This window comes from Crocodylus siamensis, chromosome 4 (genome assembly GCF_052110815.1).
Source record: "Crocodylus siamensis isolate JL-2025a chromosome 4, ASM5211081v1, whole genome shotgun sequence".
NCBI lineage: Eukaryota > Metazoa > Chordata > Crocodylia > Crocodylidae > Crocodylus > Crocodylus siamensis.
Genome location: NC_143398.1, coordinates 149726663 through 149741814, shown reverse-complemented (window position 1 = coordinate 149741814; position 15152 = coordinate 149726663). Strand labels below are relative to the sequence as shown.

At 46.7% G+C, this 15152-nt stretch overlaps 1 long non-coding RNA gene across 2 annotated transcripts in view; it reads left to right on the top strand.

Annotated features, from left to right (window-relative positions):
• Nucleotides 1–6659, top strand: part of LOC149866771 (uncharacterized) — a 57804-nt gene extending 51145 nt beyond the window's left edge. The window contains exons 2-5 of one of the 2 annotated variants that reach the window (XR_016441949.1): nt 3343–3535; nt 4290–4591; nt 6357–6435; nt 6545–6659. This is a non-coding gene — a long non-coding RNA (uncharacterized LOC149866771). The other variant, XR_016441950.1, reaches the window with a different exon arrangement.
• Nucleotides 6660–15152: the final 8493 nt, after the last annotated feature.

The window sequence follows — 15152 nt, the reverse complement described above, 5'->3', positions numbered from 1 at the left end:
GGGAGGACCAGGTGTTCTGGGACAAGCTCCTAACCCTTGAAGAGAGGCACTTTGCCCTCCTCAAGAGGATAGTGGAGGCCCAGGAGTGGCAGGCCATCATGGTGGCCAGGGCAGTGGAGGCCATGGAGGAGGACTTCTGGGTGCTGGACACCATCTTGTCCCTGGTGGTCACATTCATGCCACCCTGCCCCCAGCCCTAGCCCTCTCAGAACCCTGGCAGCCACTTGCTGGCCAGCCACAAGCCCCGCAGTGGGCTTAAGCAGAAGTGCAGTGGCGCCTCCAGCAGCCATGTCCCCCTGCCGTGGCACCTGCCCTGGGTCCCCCACAAGCTGCCACCCCCCACCTGAGACCACCCCTGCTGGTTGCCCCAGCTCCATGTGGTCCTAGAGTAGGAGCTGCCTCCAGTGGGACCAGCACTGTACAGGGGCCTTGCTGGCCCTGGCTGCTGGCTGCAGAAGGGGGAGCCACATTAGCCAGGGGAGGAGTGGATGTGTGGGGTCCTTGATGAAGAGGGCTGAGACAATCACTGAGCCCTACTTGAGGTCCAGCGTCCTCAGCATGAAGTGCCTGCTGTCTACCAGGGCTGACAGGGTGGAGTTGCAGAACACATAGGTATTGTAGATGCTGCCTGCCCAGCAGGCTTTCACTTTGGTGAAGTTGCCACAGTGGTTGACTACGGCTTGGAGCACAATGGAGTGAAAGCCCTGCTGGCTGTAGTAGGGGTGGTCACCACAGGGCAGGCAGATGACAGGGATTTGGGTCCCATCCAGGGCCCTGATACACTGGGGGAAGCTTAGGGCACAGAACCCACTACCACTTCCAAGGGGTCATGCACCCAGAGCATGCTGTACCTCAGCATGTCTTGGAGGTTGCCACTTTGCCCATGCTGAAGGGGTGGCTGACATAGTACAGGCTGGTGGGCATGGCCAGTTGAGCAGGGTGATGGCCAGCTGGGTGCCTTCAGAGAGGGACTGCCACATGGTGTTGTCCTGCCCATACCAGGTGTAGCTGGAGCTGCTTTAGGAGCTCCTGGAAGGTGGCCCAGGTTGTCCAAAAGGACTCCAGCCACAGCTCATCATCCCAGACACTCTGGATAATGTGCAGCCATCAGTCCTGGATGGCTGGGGTGTGGATGGTAGCTCCAGGGGCTGGGTGGTAGCAACATGGTGCCAGGGGCCTCAGACACCATGGTGAGCCTGACCACATGGCCATGCAGCACAGGAGGCCATAAGGGCTGAGAATGACCTGGGCCAGGTAGCAGTCGCCATGGTGACAAAACACAGTGAGCAGGGTGGAGAGTAGGAGCCGAGGGTGTTGGATGTTGTTCCTGGGGTCTGGGGGGTGGAGCAGCCATCACAAGGTGGGCACAGGCTCTGGTGATTAGGTCACAGAACAGTGTGCCAGCATGCTGCAGCCTGCTCTAGGCCAGAAAGGCAGATGGGCAGGGAGCAGTGGACGATGTTGCCTTTTAAAGAGGGTTCCCAGTCATAGGCAGGTGTGGCCAGAGCCTCTAGCTCCCCCTGGATGCTGCAGGGCCAGAGGAGGCTGGGAGCAGGCTAGTGCCATGAGGAGCAAATCTGCTCCCAAATGGCCACATGTGTAGAGGCCTGTGCACAGCAGGTTTACTCCTCAGTAAATTACTGTGCAGTAAACCCATATAGCACTAATTGCACATTTAGATGTGCCCACAAAAGTTAAACTTGGTAGCCAGTGGAGCCCATGTAGCTATTAGCCCAAGCTTTCCCCTGTTTCACTGCTGGGGTGGGGGGGGCACTATTCTGGTGAAGCTGTCATTGTTCCTTGCAACTGCTGGGGACATTGTCCCATCACTGCATACCACCACTGTGGGTGCTGCTATGCTGCTGCACACTGCCCCAGGGGAGCCCCGGGGGCTGGATAGAATGGCCTGGCGTGCCACATCTAGCCCACAGGCCGCATTTTGCCCACCCCTGGGCTAGAGGGAAAGCCTGAGAGCAATCTCTTGTCATCGTAAATTGTGTACCTGAGATCTTCACATTTGGAGGCATTTGTAGACACTGTCAGGGGTCAGCCTGCCCACAGTGCAAAGGACAGGCCTTCACCCTCTAACTATATCAAATTATTCAAGGCTGAGAAGAAGGGTATCTCCCCTGCAAGGTAAGTAAAACTACCTGGGCTGAAAACCACCTTGTGGTATCTCCTCTACCCATGACATTGTAACTATCTGGAGCTTCCCTTCCACCTATGCTGGCATTCCTGAGTCAAGGATACCACCATCTTAACAACCACAATATTCATAGTAAGTGTTGACCCCATGGCAAAGTTTACCCAATTTTCTCTTGTGGCATCAGTACCCTTATAAATGTTACAATTTTAGAAGGCAGAACCAATGCATGCAAACCTGATTTTCCTGGCCCCTTTTATTCCAACTGTTAAAAAGAAGTTAGAAGCATGTTAGCACAGTCAAAACAAGTAAAAAGCATTCTCACTCCCTTCACCCCCCCATGCATACCAGTAAATGATGATATGCAAATAAGAGACAGCATTCTCAACAATCTTATGGTGCCTCATAATGGAGGTATGTAGAGAAGCATCATGGAGAGGTTGTCACACAGAACACAGATACAGTAACAGGGTTACATGTACAGTAGGGCAGCGCAAAGCTTGAGGTGCTGATTGGATTCAGAGGTGCGGGGCAGTGGAGATGCCCCCTCCCCCCCCACTGGGCAGGAACTGGTGAGTTTGGGGTTTTGGGGGGTATTTTTTCCTTAGAGGGCCACAGACGGGGCAGGCAGGACAACCATGGGGGGGGAGGGGGCTCATGCACAGCCCCTCATGCAGCATGGGGCAGTGGGGGGCAGTGGGGATTGCCCCCCCGACCTGGCAGCATCTGGTGATTTGGGGCTTTTTTTTTCAAAGTGCCAGGAGCTGAAGCGGGTGGGACAGCCATTGCTGGGGCTGAGAGAGCAGGCAGGGGATGGACCTGTGTGATTTGGAGATTCAGAGATTTGACAGCAGCTGAATCTCTGAATCAGATTTAGCCAAACTGATTCAGGACAGTGATTCAAATCACTGAACTGAATCACTGGCCCCCAAATCTGCCAAAACTGGATCCAAAATGAATACTAGCCACTTCGCACTAGGCCCAATGTACAGGCTATGACTGCTGGGTCACAGGCTTCTTTGGAGGCCACGATTCTGGTGCCCCTCTAAAACTGGCATCGGGCTGGTGGTCCCCTCATCCCACCCTAGTTAAGCTGCTGCCATGACATGCATTTCCTCTTTGCGTACCATTAGAACAACAGAAATACCTCCTAAACAACTTCTAACATTTTTCAACTTCTTACCCTGTTTTCTTTCTAGCTTTGCTTGATGTCAAACTCTTGAGTGACAGACTCCTAAGGGATACTGCCTAGCAGTTGGTATTCACACACTGAGTACAGGAAATGCAACCAGCTGCAGCAACATATAATTTACTCTGAAATCAATCCTACTCCTCGCAAGTTGACAATTATCCAGGAACGTGTCTTAGAAATTGGCCCAGATCGCATCACAGGTAATCACTGGTTTAGAGCTGAAAGGCAAATAGAAGACGGGCATGGCTGGAGACAGGTACAGTAAAAGCCCTGTTTTCCAGGATGAATGGGGAATGGGGGGGGTGTCAGTAATCTAAAAATGCTGGTTATCTGAGGCACAGGGGTTTCTGGCTGGATATGCAGTGGAGGGCAGCAGGGCTGGCAGCAGCTGCACGTGGAGCAGGGGGTGGTGGGGGCTGCATGTGGGGCAGTGGCAGTGCAGGGTAGTGGGTGGCGGCAGTGGCCACTGCGTGTAAGCTTCCCCCTCCCTCCGCCTGTATTCGTGGAAATTCCCGTATATAGAAGTGCTGGTTATTAAAATGCTGGATAACAGGGCTTTTACTGTATTTGTTTATGTGCCAGTATCTAGGTGCTTAGAAAGGGATATTAGCTACAAGCCAAGAAGAGTTGCAATTAGTATTGAATCAGTAATTAGTACAATGTTGGTTCCAGAGTTTTACCCAAATAGAAGAAGAGGCAGTAGTATTCACTGCTTAGAACAGGGGTATGGCACTCAGGATATCTAGGTTCTGTGTCCAGCTCTGCTACTGACATGGAAAAGGCATTAAGCTAAACTCTTGATGTGGTGCTTGTAAAAAATGTGCTGACATGTAAAGAAAGAAGAAGCGTGCTTGTGCCCAAAAGCTTGAAATTAAATTTTTTGTTTGCAAAAATCTAGCTGGTCTAATAAAAGATATAATCTCTGCCATGAGTTCTGATTCCTTTTGCCTCTAGACCAATATGGACACAACCTGGATGCCTGACACATGGGGGATATTGAATTTTAGCCGATTTTTTAAACTGAAACCTTCATAATTTTACAAGGAGGAAACTAAGTTTTACCACCTGAAACCTGAGCCCCTGCTCCTGCCTTTGTTCAAGGTAATTTGCATCACCACAGAGCCCCGAAACACCTCACCACATAAGAAATTCCTGTCCAGAAGAGCATTCCATCCTTTTTCTCTTCTGTGAAATATGAAACATCAGAACCAGAAGGAAATATGACTAAATCCTGCTTGCCACCAAAGAACTTCGAGGTAAACAGACTATTCCAACTTTTCTCTGAAACTAACCTACATAAGATGTACTCTGCCAAACAGGAGATTTTACTACCTTTAAGTCTTCTATGAAATATGAACTTTCATTTGTACCTGGGAGAACTTTTACAATCTTTTCTCTTATGTTTGAAGAAGGGTGCTTGTGCCCAAAATTTGCTATTAAATAATATTTTTTTGCAAAAATCTAGTTGGTCTAATAAAAGATATCACCTATGCCACAAGTTCTGATTTCTGCTGAAATTTAAGGCAGCTGAGTGGAGTGCCATCTAAATAAGGAGCTTTGAGCACCTGGCTGTGGTGGTGAGGTTATTTGCTCAAGTGAAGTCCATATTGATACTCTGTCCTTACAAGGGAGTTGCAGCAGGCAGCAAAACACAGTGCCACGCAGAGCAAAAGTGCCCAAAATGTACAGCACCTATTTTGGGATTCCTCTAGGGCTGCTCTTTCAGGTCACAGGATTTCAGGGGCACAGCTGGGAAGTTGTTGCTTCCACCATCCTCAAGGCCCATTGAGTTTCCTATTGGAAATCTACTCAGAGGTTATTTGGTTTTCATACAGTGCCTGGAGCACGCTAGAGGCTTTACAGCCAATAAAAGGCAGAGCCCTTACCTTTACAAGCTTAAATTAGACATCGCACAGCGGACAAGAAAGCAAGGAATGGGGCTGAGGGGGAATGAGGCAATGGGGCAGATGTAAGAACATATGGTGGCTGTGTGGTCATACAAGTTTCTGAAAAGGTCTTTTGTGGGTCACCTTTGCCATACTACTTATTAAGGTTATTGCCACTGATTTATCCCCTTAGACATCTTATCCAAATCCCATGCACTCTGACAGGGATATTTTTGGAAGTGAGGATGGATGGTCGCTGGCCTAAAGATTTAGGGAACTAGTGTACAGCTTTTGAGATGAGGACTTAGTGCTCACCTCAGATTCCCTGTTACCTCAACAAGTGACTGATGCCCACCTTCTCAAAAAGCATCTAACTGAAGTCTAAACCACATTGAGGATCTGGACCTGTGCAAGGGGGTCAATAGCATGAACCTACCTCAGAGAGAGGTTGCAAGGATAAATACATCAAAGGGCATTTGTACATGCCACGATCTTTCATGTTTAACCACCCACAACTGTATTTGTACAAGTGGGATTTCCTGCTGCTTTAAAAGTCTTTTTGATGCATTAAACTAATGCTGCTTGGACATGTTTTATTTTGTGTAGCTGCCGCTTATGCTGCCCTATCTATGGATTTGTGTCATGCAAACAGTGACTCAAAGACTTGTAATTACTTTCCATTACCACCAGGCAGCACTGTGCTATTTCTGTAGTGACCAGTAGCTGCCACTGCTATTTTTTTTCTTTCTGGTTTTTTTTCCTGCCCATCCATCCCTCCCTCCTCCTGGTCCCACAGCTGACCACAGGCAGCCAGGGCACACCGTGTGGGGGCACAGAATAATTAATAAAGGTACATGGAGGAGGAACCTATTATATTGCAAAGTTCTGTTACTGTTAACTACCCCCTGGCAGTTTTGTCCTTACTTCTACCAGGGGTAGTGTATATGTTCCCCATACTCCATGCACCTGTGTCCCAGCCACCCAGGATCTCTGCCCACTGTGCCTATCACGGTATTCAGCACTGCCAAGCGGCATCACCAGAATGGTAAGTTTGCAAATATATGGAGTGTGGTACCCCTTAACAATTCAATATTTCAAACCTTCCTATTTTTTATAACTGATATTCCCATTCCAGAACCATGACGGATAGCCCAGGTGGATGCTGCCTGCCAGACCCTCCCCCCAGGATACGAAGTACCCCTGGTGATATATAGGTAATAAATGTCCCACCAACCTTGGGGAGTGGTGGGGCTGCAGGCGGTGTGTAGATTTTTGTTGTTTCAAAACCCACCCCATTCTTCTTTTTTCTTCTCCTCCCTGCAGAACACTTTGGAGATCTGAAACTGAAAATTTTCAGCATTAAGAAGGAAAGCATGAATCAACACCCACCTGTTAGAAGCAACTTGCTTTTGTTAAATAGGACTTGGTTTTTCTACCTTTTTTTACCTTATTTTAAATACAATTTTAAAATTATGTCATTTGTGTGTGTGGCATGTTTTCTTTCATAGGCAGATTGCAGTCCCTGCAGTTCAGGGGTGGAAGGGGTCGGTTGGGAGAGGTGAGGACGGTGCCCACCCTTATGTGCATGGGGATCCTTTGCTTGGGTGGGTTTATCTGAGTGATGACATTACTGGAAAGGCAAGCTGAAATACTGGGGCAGGCATGGGAGAGCCTTCTTTAACATTGGAAAGAGGGCAATTAGCAACTCTTCTGCGCCTAATGCTTGGGCATGTTGGGTCAGCTTTGTGCATGTATGCAAGGTAGTTGCACAAAAGACAGGTCATATGAATCATTCTTTTTTAACAATCTTATGATGATTTTATTTACCCTTTTTAAATTTTTAATACTAAAACCATGAGTTACATTAAATCTGTCCATACAGTTTGGGGATGTGTGGGTTGGGAGACAATGTGATGATGCTGTCCCCGCCATCCACCTCAGTGTGGAGATGCTTTGCTTGGGAGCATTTATGGAGTGATGGCATTACTGGAAAGAGTTGCAGGGTGTACTGTTATGGGAGGTTGAATACTTTTTTACCCCGATCCCAAATCTTGCAGCACCTTGTTGCAAGCAACAGTCATCCCCCGCCCCCTCTGCCCATCCACCCCAGAACCCAACAGACAAGAAGAAAAAGCAGCAAGTGGAAATACTGGGCCAGGCATGCATAGGGGAGCTTTCCTTAACACTTGAATGAGGGCAACTCTTCTGTGTAATGGTTGGCTTTTATTTTCTGGAACACTTACAAAACACCCTTCCTTCCCCCCCGCCCCCCATGTGTGGTTCACACCCCACGCCTCAGGCATGCAGTGGAGATGGAGCAGTGTCCTTGGCATCCCCACTGGGCGATTCACTTAAGGTTTTTAATGTTTTTACTGAATCCTTTAATGTCTTTTTATTAGTAAAAACACAAGTCAGTTACATTTCAGTGAAAATTCACAGTTCATTCACAGTGCAGTTCAGTGCATTCACAGTGAGAACCAAGGCACCCAGCATGCCTCTGCAGGGCAGAGACAAAGAATAATGTAGGGCGGGGTGCATCTGCCCTGAATGGGCACAGGGATCCCAGGAAAATGGGGCAAGGAGGTGTGAACAAGTCAACAAAATTTTCTTTAAAACAGACAGTATCTGGTGCATACTTTTGCAAGTGCAGCAAAAATAGCTGAAATCAATTGAAATCATATTCCGACTGGTGAATCACAATACAGTGAAATGCTATTCATGCATGTAGGTATATGAGAAAAGGTGAGACCTCCTGCCTGAACTCTGCAGGCATGCCCAGGCCCTGGCCCGGAAACCAAACAGGAGCAAGTACAAATCAGCAATTTTTCTTTGTGTTCTTTGGTTTTTCACAATAAATTGAAATGCAATCTATTTTGATTGGGAAATCACAGTAAAGGTAAAACTGTATAGTTTTAAAAAATATCATTGATAGTCAAGTGGTGAATAACGATAATAATTAGGTATTTAATATTAGATATTTAACATGTCTGTGTACATTTGCTTCTAAATAAACACATTACAAACATTGCAAACTAGTTTGGAGGGGTAAGAGTTTTGATTCACAGATGTCATTCGATTGGCCAGTATGTGCATGTATATATGTAATATGTGTGCATCCTAACATTCCCTTCAAGAGTAAGTGTTGTGCTACCTACCCCATGACAAGTTCGCCCTAATTTCCAGCCATGGGGCAACTTGGAGCTAGGGAGGGAATTTTTCCCTCCCTCCTTCACACACTGTAATTTTTTAATTGTTGCTGGCCACAAAACCTAGGGAGGAATGGAGGGAGGGATGGAGGGAATTCTTCCACAACAAGAATCAGGGTGCTAAGAGTGCCCAACCTGCGTGTTTCTCGGGACACCTCCCTCCCTTACCTATTGAAATTTCCAAATTGTTGCTGGCCACAAAATGGGAGGGGAAGGAATTTTTCCCCACCAAGGAGCAGACTGCTAAGGGACCTAGGGAGGGAGGGATGGAATCTTCCTTCCTGGTTACTGGCCATGTCCCAGATAGGGATGGAGGGAGGGAAATTTTTCCCCAGCCAATTCAGGGTGCTAAGAGGCCCTAGCCATGGGACAACAAGGAACTAGGGAGGGAATTTTTACCCAGCCAGAAGCAGGGTGATAAGAGGCACCATCGATGGGGCAACTGGGAGCTAGGGTGGGAAATTCTTCCCCAGCCAGAAGCAGGGTGATAAGAGGGCCCAGCCATGAAGCAAGAGGGACCAAGGGAGGAGGGAGGCTGTAAAAGCAGTGCTGCAGGCCATACCAGTAGTTAAATAATTTGGAGGAGGTAGTTAGTAGGGGCATGCGAAGTGGGCAGTATTCGATTCAGATTTGGCCTGATTCAGGGGACAGCGATTCAATTCACTGATTCAGATCACTGCCCTGATTTGATTCGGCCGAATTTGAATCTAAAGATTCAATTCTGAGTCGGACACTTAAGCTGATTGTTCAGGGGAGAGACATGCCATCCCTTTCTCTAGTAGCTGAGCAAGTAGGGCATTCACACAGAAAGTCAGAGGCCCTGCATTTTAGGCCCCTCTCACTAAGCAGGTTTGAACTTAGGCCAGCTCTATAATTCAGAGCTCAACGGAAGGATCCCTGGGTAAATACTGTGGAGAGAAGGAAGCAGCTGGTGAAGTCATCTACAGAACAAGCTGTCAAGATGCAAAGTAACTGGTATTAGGCCAGTATGAAACCCACCAGGTTCAGTAACTCAGAGACATAGTCACAGGCTGGCATGGAGGGACAGAAATAAGAGGAGGTCTCTAGGAGCCAGATGTCTCTGGATTAATTTCTGAGCTCTGCTATTGTGTCAGAAAGTGCCCCTAGTCAAGTCAATTCACTTCTAGTGCTTCTGTGATGGTTATTTCAAGAGTACCTCAGGCCTTACACACAACCAGAAATTAAATTCATGTAATTGATTTGAAAATGCTAACATGAAATAATAGTGCCATCAAGATACATTAATAATTTAAAATAAAAATTAATTCCAAATAAAGAATTTGCTGAGCTTGCCTGGCTGATGGATCTGCAAAGATATTTATCTTTTCACCCCAAATAAAAGTGGCATTTGCCTACAGGCCTCATTATGGTTTAATTTGCCTAGGTACATCAGGATCAGCTCCTGGAAAGTCACCAGCACAGCTGTAGCCCCCCACCCCTGCAGCTGTCGGGGGCACTGTGTTCATGAACGCAGATGGCATTCATGAACACAGTGCCTTGTTCACAGATTTCGCCATTTGTGGGGATCTCGAGAATGTATCCCCTGCGAATGGCGAGGGTCTCCTGTACTTGCTAGCGGGAAGTCAGCATTAGCTCACTATGTTTGTTGCACAGAGCAGGCTCTCCTTTATTCGTGGGCATTCTTTCAAAGCAGCTAAATGGATGGTTATCCCAGCAAACGCCATCCCTGCACAAGCACTGGAGGCATCAGGGAAAGGTGTCACATTACTTCAGGAATGGAACAAAGACTCCACTACCTTCCTATTTATTTTTAGTAGGGATTGAGGTTGGAACATGAGGTCCTAAGGCATGGATCCCCTTTCTGTTAATCTGAGCCCCTTGATTAAACACAACTAATTTGTGCATTATCCCTAGAGGAAGAGCATTCACTTTCTTTTGGGAGTTTGCCAGTGCTTTGTATTTTCTGCCTGTGCTGGAAATTCTCCCATATGTTACAGGCATAAGCACGCAGCCTGCATCCACAGAAGGAACATGCCACCCTGGGAATGTGCCTTCCTGTACCATTGTAGGTGCCTGGCAAAGGAGTTTTGTCAACACCGGATATTTTTTTTAAAGAAAAATAATGCAGTGATCAAAGTAAATGCTTGAAAGAATGTTTGCATTTGATATTTTATGTGTTTTCATTGAAAATCTACAAGTTATACAGATCATTGCTACAAGTTATACAGATCATTGTTATTTGGTTTAGATTTCAGGTTGCAACATTACAATTTTTGCTAAACTGTTTGTTTTTGGAGAAGAAGGCTTTTTCGGTGAAACCAAACATTAAAGTTTTTGTGTAGGTGTAGTTCATCTGGACTTGTAGATATTTATCCTTTGTAGGTGTTCCCTCACAAGATCTATGCCAACTACAGGGGGGTTGTCACCCCTACCGTAATCAGCCTATATCGTGTCAAGCAGGCTAACACCCTTGGACTGACAGAATACTGACATGAAGTATTCATTCAGGAGTGTGGTTTTGTTCTGAGTGTTGGTTATCAGCCATCCCATTTCATTCATCAGGGGCCCAATGTTTCCCATATTTTTTCTCTGACTTCTTACATATCTAAAGAAGGACCTTTTGTTGTCCTTGATTTCGGTTGCCAATCTGTATTCAGTATGTGTTTTTGCTGTCCTGATCTGCTCCCTACAGGTGTGGGCTGTTGCTGAGTACTCCTCAAATGAGCTTTAGTTAAAGCATCCTGCCACCATTTTGAAGTGTGGGGATGTTGATATACAAAACACAGAGGCTGCTGGGGTACGCTAATTAGCACGCTCCAGCAGACTCAATTAATTGAGGCTGCTTCAACGTGCTATAATTACAGCATGTCAGAGCAGCCTCCCTGTACGTCGATAGCCACCGTATCCTCACACCACCAGCAGCACAGACACTATCACCCCTGTTTCACAAATGGGAAGCACTTAGAGGTTATTGTGTACCTAAATTCACCTGGAAAGCCTGTGGCAAAGCAGGACAGGGAAAGGAGAACTATAAATGGGGAAGAAAGAATGCAAAATTAAGAATAACTCCACAATCTGTCTTAAAAAGGGGCATGTGACCCCCCAGAAATGTAAGTGCCTTTTCTTTAATCATCAGACTCCTCAAATGTCCACATGCACATGCTTACACACATGCTCACACCCCCCCTACAAAATTTTATTCTTTCTAACCAATGTAAAATGTACTCTAGAAAGCACAAAGGACAGCACCCATGCTGTGGTCTCTCCCAAGAAAAAGACAGATGAATGTTTGTAGTTCAGAGGCAACTCCCTCCCTCTGACCTGCCTATGGAACAGCGTTTGCTGTTGAAGTCTACAGCTCCTGCTGCTTAACCAAACTGCTAATCTATGAGCTGCTGATCTGACAGAGAGTTCACATGGGAATTGGCAGGAGAAAAGAGAGGAGTCAGGAGCAAAGCCATTGCATTTGATCCCGGCAGAAATTAGAATTACAAATCTGTCTGAGTGGCAAGGATCAGAATTTGCTTATTTTATTAAGGTAAAGATGTTTTTTCTCTCTGCTAATATGCAGTTGCACATGCACAGCCATACACAGAAAGACCCACATGTGAATACATGTGTGCACACACATCTGAGTATGCATATGTACATATGGATGAAAACATATGAGCAAAAACCTGTATGCACACATATGTAATCACATACATGTGCACACATGAACATCAAAAAAATTGCGCTAAAGGGAAAAAATCTGGAAGGAAAATGAAGGAGTGGGAATAAATAGGAAGATATTAGGGCATTTAGAGGACAGAGGCAGATGTGGTAAGACAGAGGAGATGCAACAAGAAGGCATAGAAGAACAAGAAGAGCCCTGGAGAAAAGGGTTACTTGACCAAGTAAACAGGTGGGGAAATGGGGAGCAGGGGCTCAGAGACAATATGGTAAGAACCCAGAAGCCGGCCATCAGAACTGAATGCAGAGTAGGGAGGGGAATGAGTGAAGACAATTGATGTACTAGAGGGGGGACTCTGCAGTGGGGAGAGGGCTGGAAAAGGCTGGAAGTAGAGATGAGAGTGAAGAGACAAGGAGAAACAAAAAACTGCAGAGAAAGAGGAGAAAAAACCCTGGAAGAGTTCAATTTGTGCATGCTGACTCCCAATGTTACTATACATTTTTGCTATGCACTTACTATTATTACTGTTATTACTATTGTTTCATTCTATTGTAATAGTCAAGCAGCTGGGTAGCTGCCATTTTAGTGAACCCTGAGCAAAGAGCTGACCCTGCCTTCTCTGAAGATGTTACAGGGCATATAATGCTTGGTTTCTCACTGAGAAGAATACACCCTGCCCTCATACACTCACAAAGCCATTTATCATCCAGGGGAAGTTGGATTAAGTTACCAGGTGGAGATTCTGGAGGCAGAGGTTCAACTCTTGGCTCTGTCTGACTTGTGTGGGAAGTTTCGTTTACCTCCTGCCTCAACACCCCACCTAGGATGCAGGAATTAGACTTTCCTACCTCATAGGGCAGAGCACTGTACATGGCTGATGGCAAAGTGCTGTGGGGCTGCAAAGATGAGGGCCAGGTGAATTCCTAGAGAGTGATCAGGGAGGAGAGAGAATGCAGCATAGAAATAGCAAGGCACTGAGCAGCACAGCTGGGCGCAGACCTCAGTCCCAGGGCTGCTTTCAGCTTATTATTATTAGTTACAATGAGAGCTGAGCAAAGGACTAGGGAGGTAAGACAGAAGGAGGGGGAGCTGCCAGGCTGCTGGCAGGTAGCCAGGGGGGAGAAAGGAACAGGGGAGGCTTGAAGGAGCTGAGGGAGGTTTCTTAGTGCCAGGGAGGAGGGACAGTGCGCCATCTGATAGCAACAGCAGGATGGAGAGCCTGGAGGAACAGAACACACTCAGATGGGAGCCTTTGAATTACATAAAAAGTGAAATCCCTGAGTGACTCACAAGGGCACATAGCACAGGAATTGGTAGGAGGAGATCTGTAGAGAAGAGGCAGCGCTGGAATAAAACAGGAAGGGCCCAGCAGCAGGGGCGAGAGAGAGAGAGAGAGAGTAACAATGCATAGAACTGGGTGATGTTCTCACCCATTATGACGTCTTGCAAGCATCCAGAATTGTCCCCAAGCTCAGTCTGAATTCATTGAAGAGTTTTAGACAAAAAGCCAGGTGAAAATGTCAGAAATGCCAACAAGAAACAGCATAGTATTTTTAAAATGGGCCATTTGGATTTTTTAATTTGAAAATGGCTGGAGTTTTTTGTGGTAAAATAGCCATAAGGGGCATATCAACATGTTCTTTCATGTGCTTTTGCAAATGCGCATTAAATTTAGTACCTTCATTGTGAGGTACTAGGAAAAGGCGCATTAGGCTATTTTCATGTGAACTAGCGAAAGCGCACCTTTTTTTGGTGATGCTTTAATGCACATTAAAATAGGACAATATGCATCAAAGCACAGATACAGACAAGTTGCCAGCAAGGAAAAAGGGCTAAAGAACAGTTCATTAACCCTAACATGAAACACAGTGTCCATTTTAGGTTGATCTCAAATAATTTTCTCTCTTTTTCAGCCAGAACTGAAGAATACTGCATTTGCCTGGGTCTAATCACATGTCTCTTAAGCTACAGATGACCTCAGCTCAAACACTGCCACAGGGATCAGGAAGAGAAGGGGAGGTAATGGGAAGGAACGAGCCATGGTGCCTCATTTCTTAGTCAAAGGGCCTCAAGACAAGAGATGGGAATAGGAGTAGAAGAAGGAAAGAGGATGGTATCACTTAAGGGGGTGGAGAGATCAAGAGACAGGTGGAATGGGCAGGCAAAGCAGAAAACAGAGAACCCCTAGAAAAGGGGAACTTGCCCAAGTAAACAGGTGGGGAAATGGAGAATGGGGACCCAAGGGCAGAAGAGGTGCTTATACCAGGGTGTTGGGCAATGATGTAAGAACCAGAAGTAGGCAATTAAAACTGAGAGAGGAAAGTGGAGGGAAATGAATGGACACAAGTAGTGTCATCGACGGAGGGACCTGGAGTCCTGATAGGGGGCCGGAGAGGGTAGGGAGTAGGAATAGTTGTGAAGACAAATAGTATGTGGGGCACACAGGGAAACAGGAAATCCAGAGGAGATGGGTAGAGCATCTCCAGATGCACTGACCAAGGTGGGACTGCATCAGCCTGAGGGAGGTGCTGCAGATCCTGAGTGAGAAATCTTACTTTGTAGCATGGCAGTTTTCCTTCATAGCCCTATGCTATGTGGAACAGGCTCTCACATGACCAGTAGGCCTTTTGGGGTTAGGCAGTACGTGATCCTATGGCTTGGGTGAGTGTTCCTCTGCAGCTCCTCTTCAACTGGGTGGGGAGACCTCCCCTGCTGTTTCAGTCAGCATTAATCCATGGCCACAACCTGTTCCTCCAGAGACACTGTTCTTAGACATGTTCTCAGAGCATGAGGTCTATGAGTGTGAGCACGCAAAGGTATGCAGAAGAGGGAGGCGGCAGGGCTCATTGTACCCCTCCACATTTTAAAAAAACTTTTAATTCATCATTCTGGCTTTCAGAAACAAGGTGCATATCTTGTTTGGGGGCATGTTGTGTGGAAAAAATATTGTAGTTTATTCCCCCGGCCCAGTGTTAGGCCATGCCTTTAGTTGTGTGGTTGTCAACAGCTTGTGCAAGACAGTGCTTGGTCCCTGTTCAGTGGTGAATGGTGCACACAAAGCACCTCATGG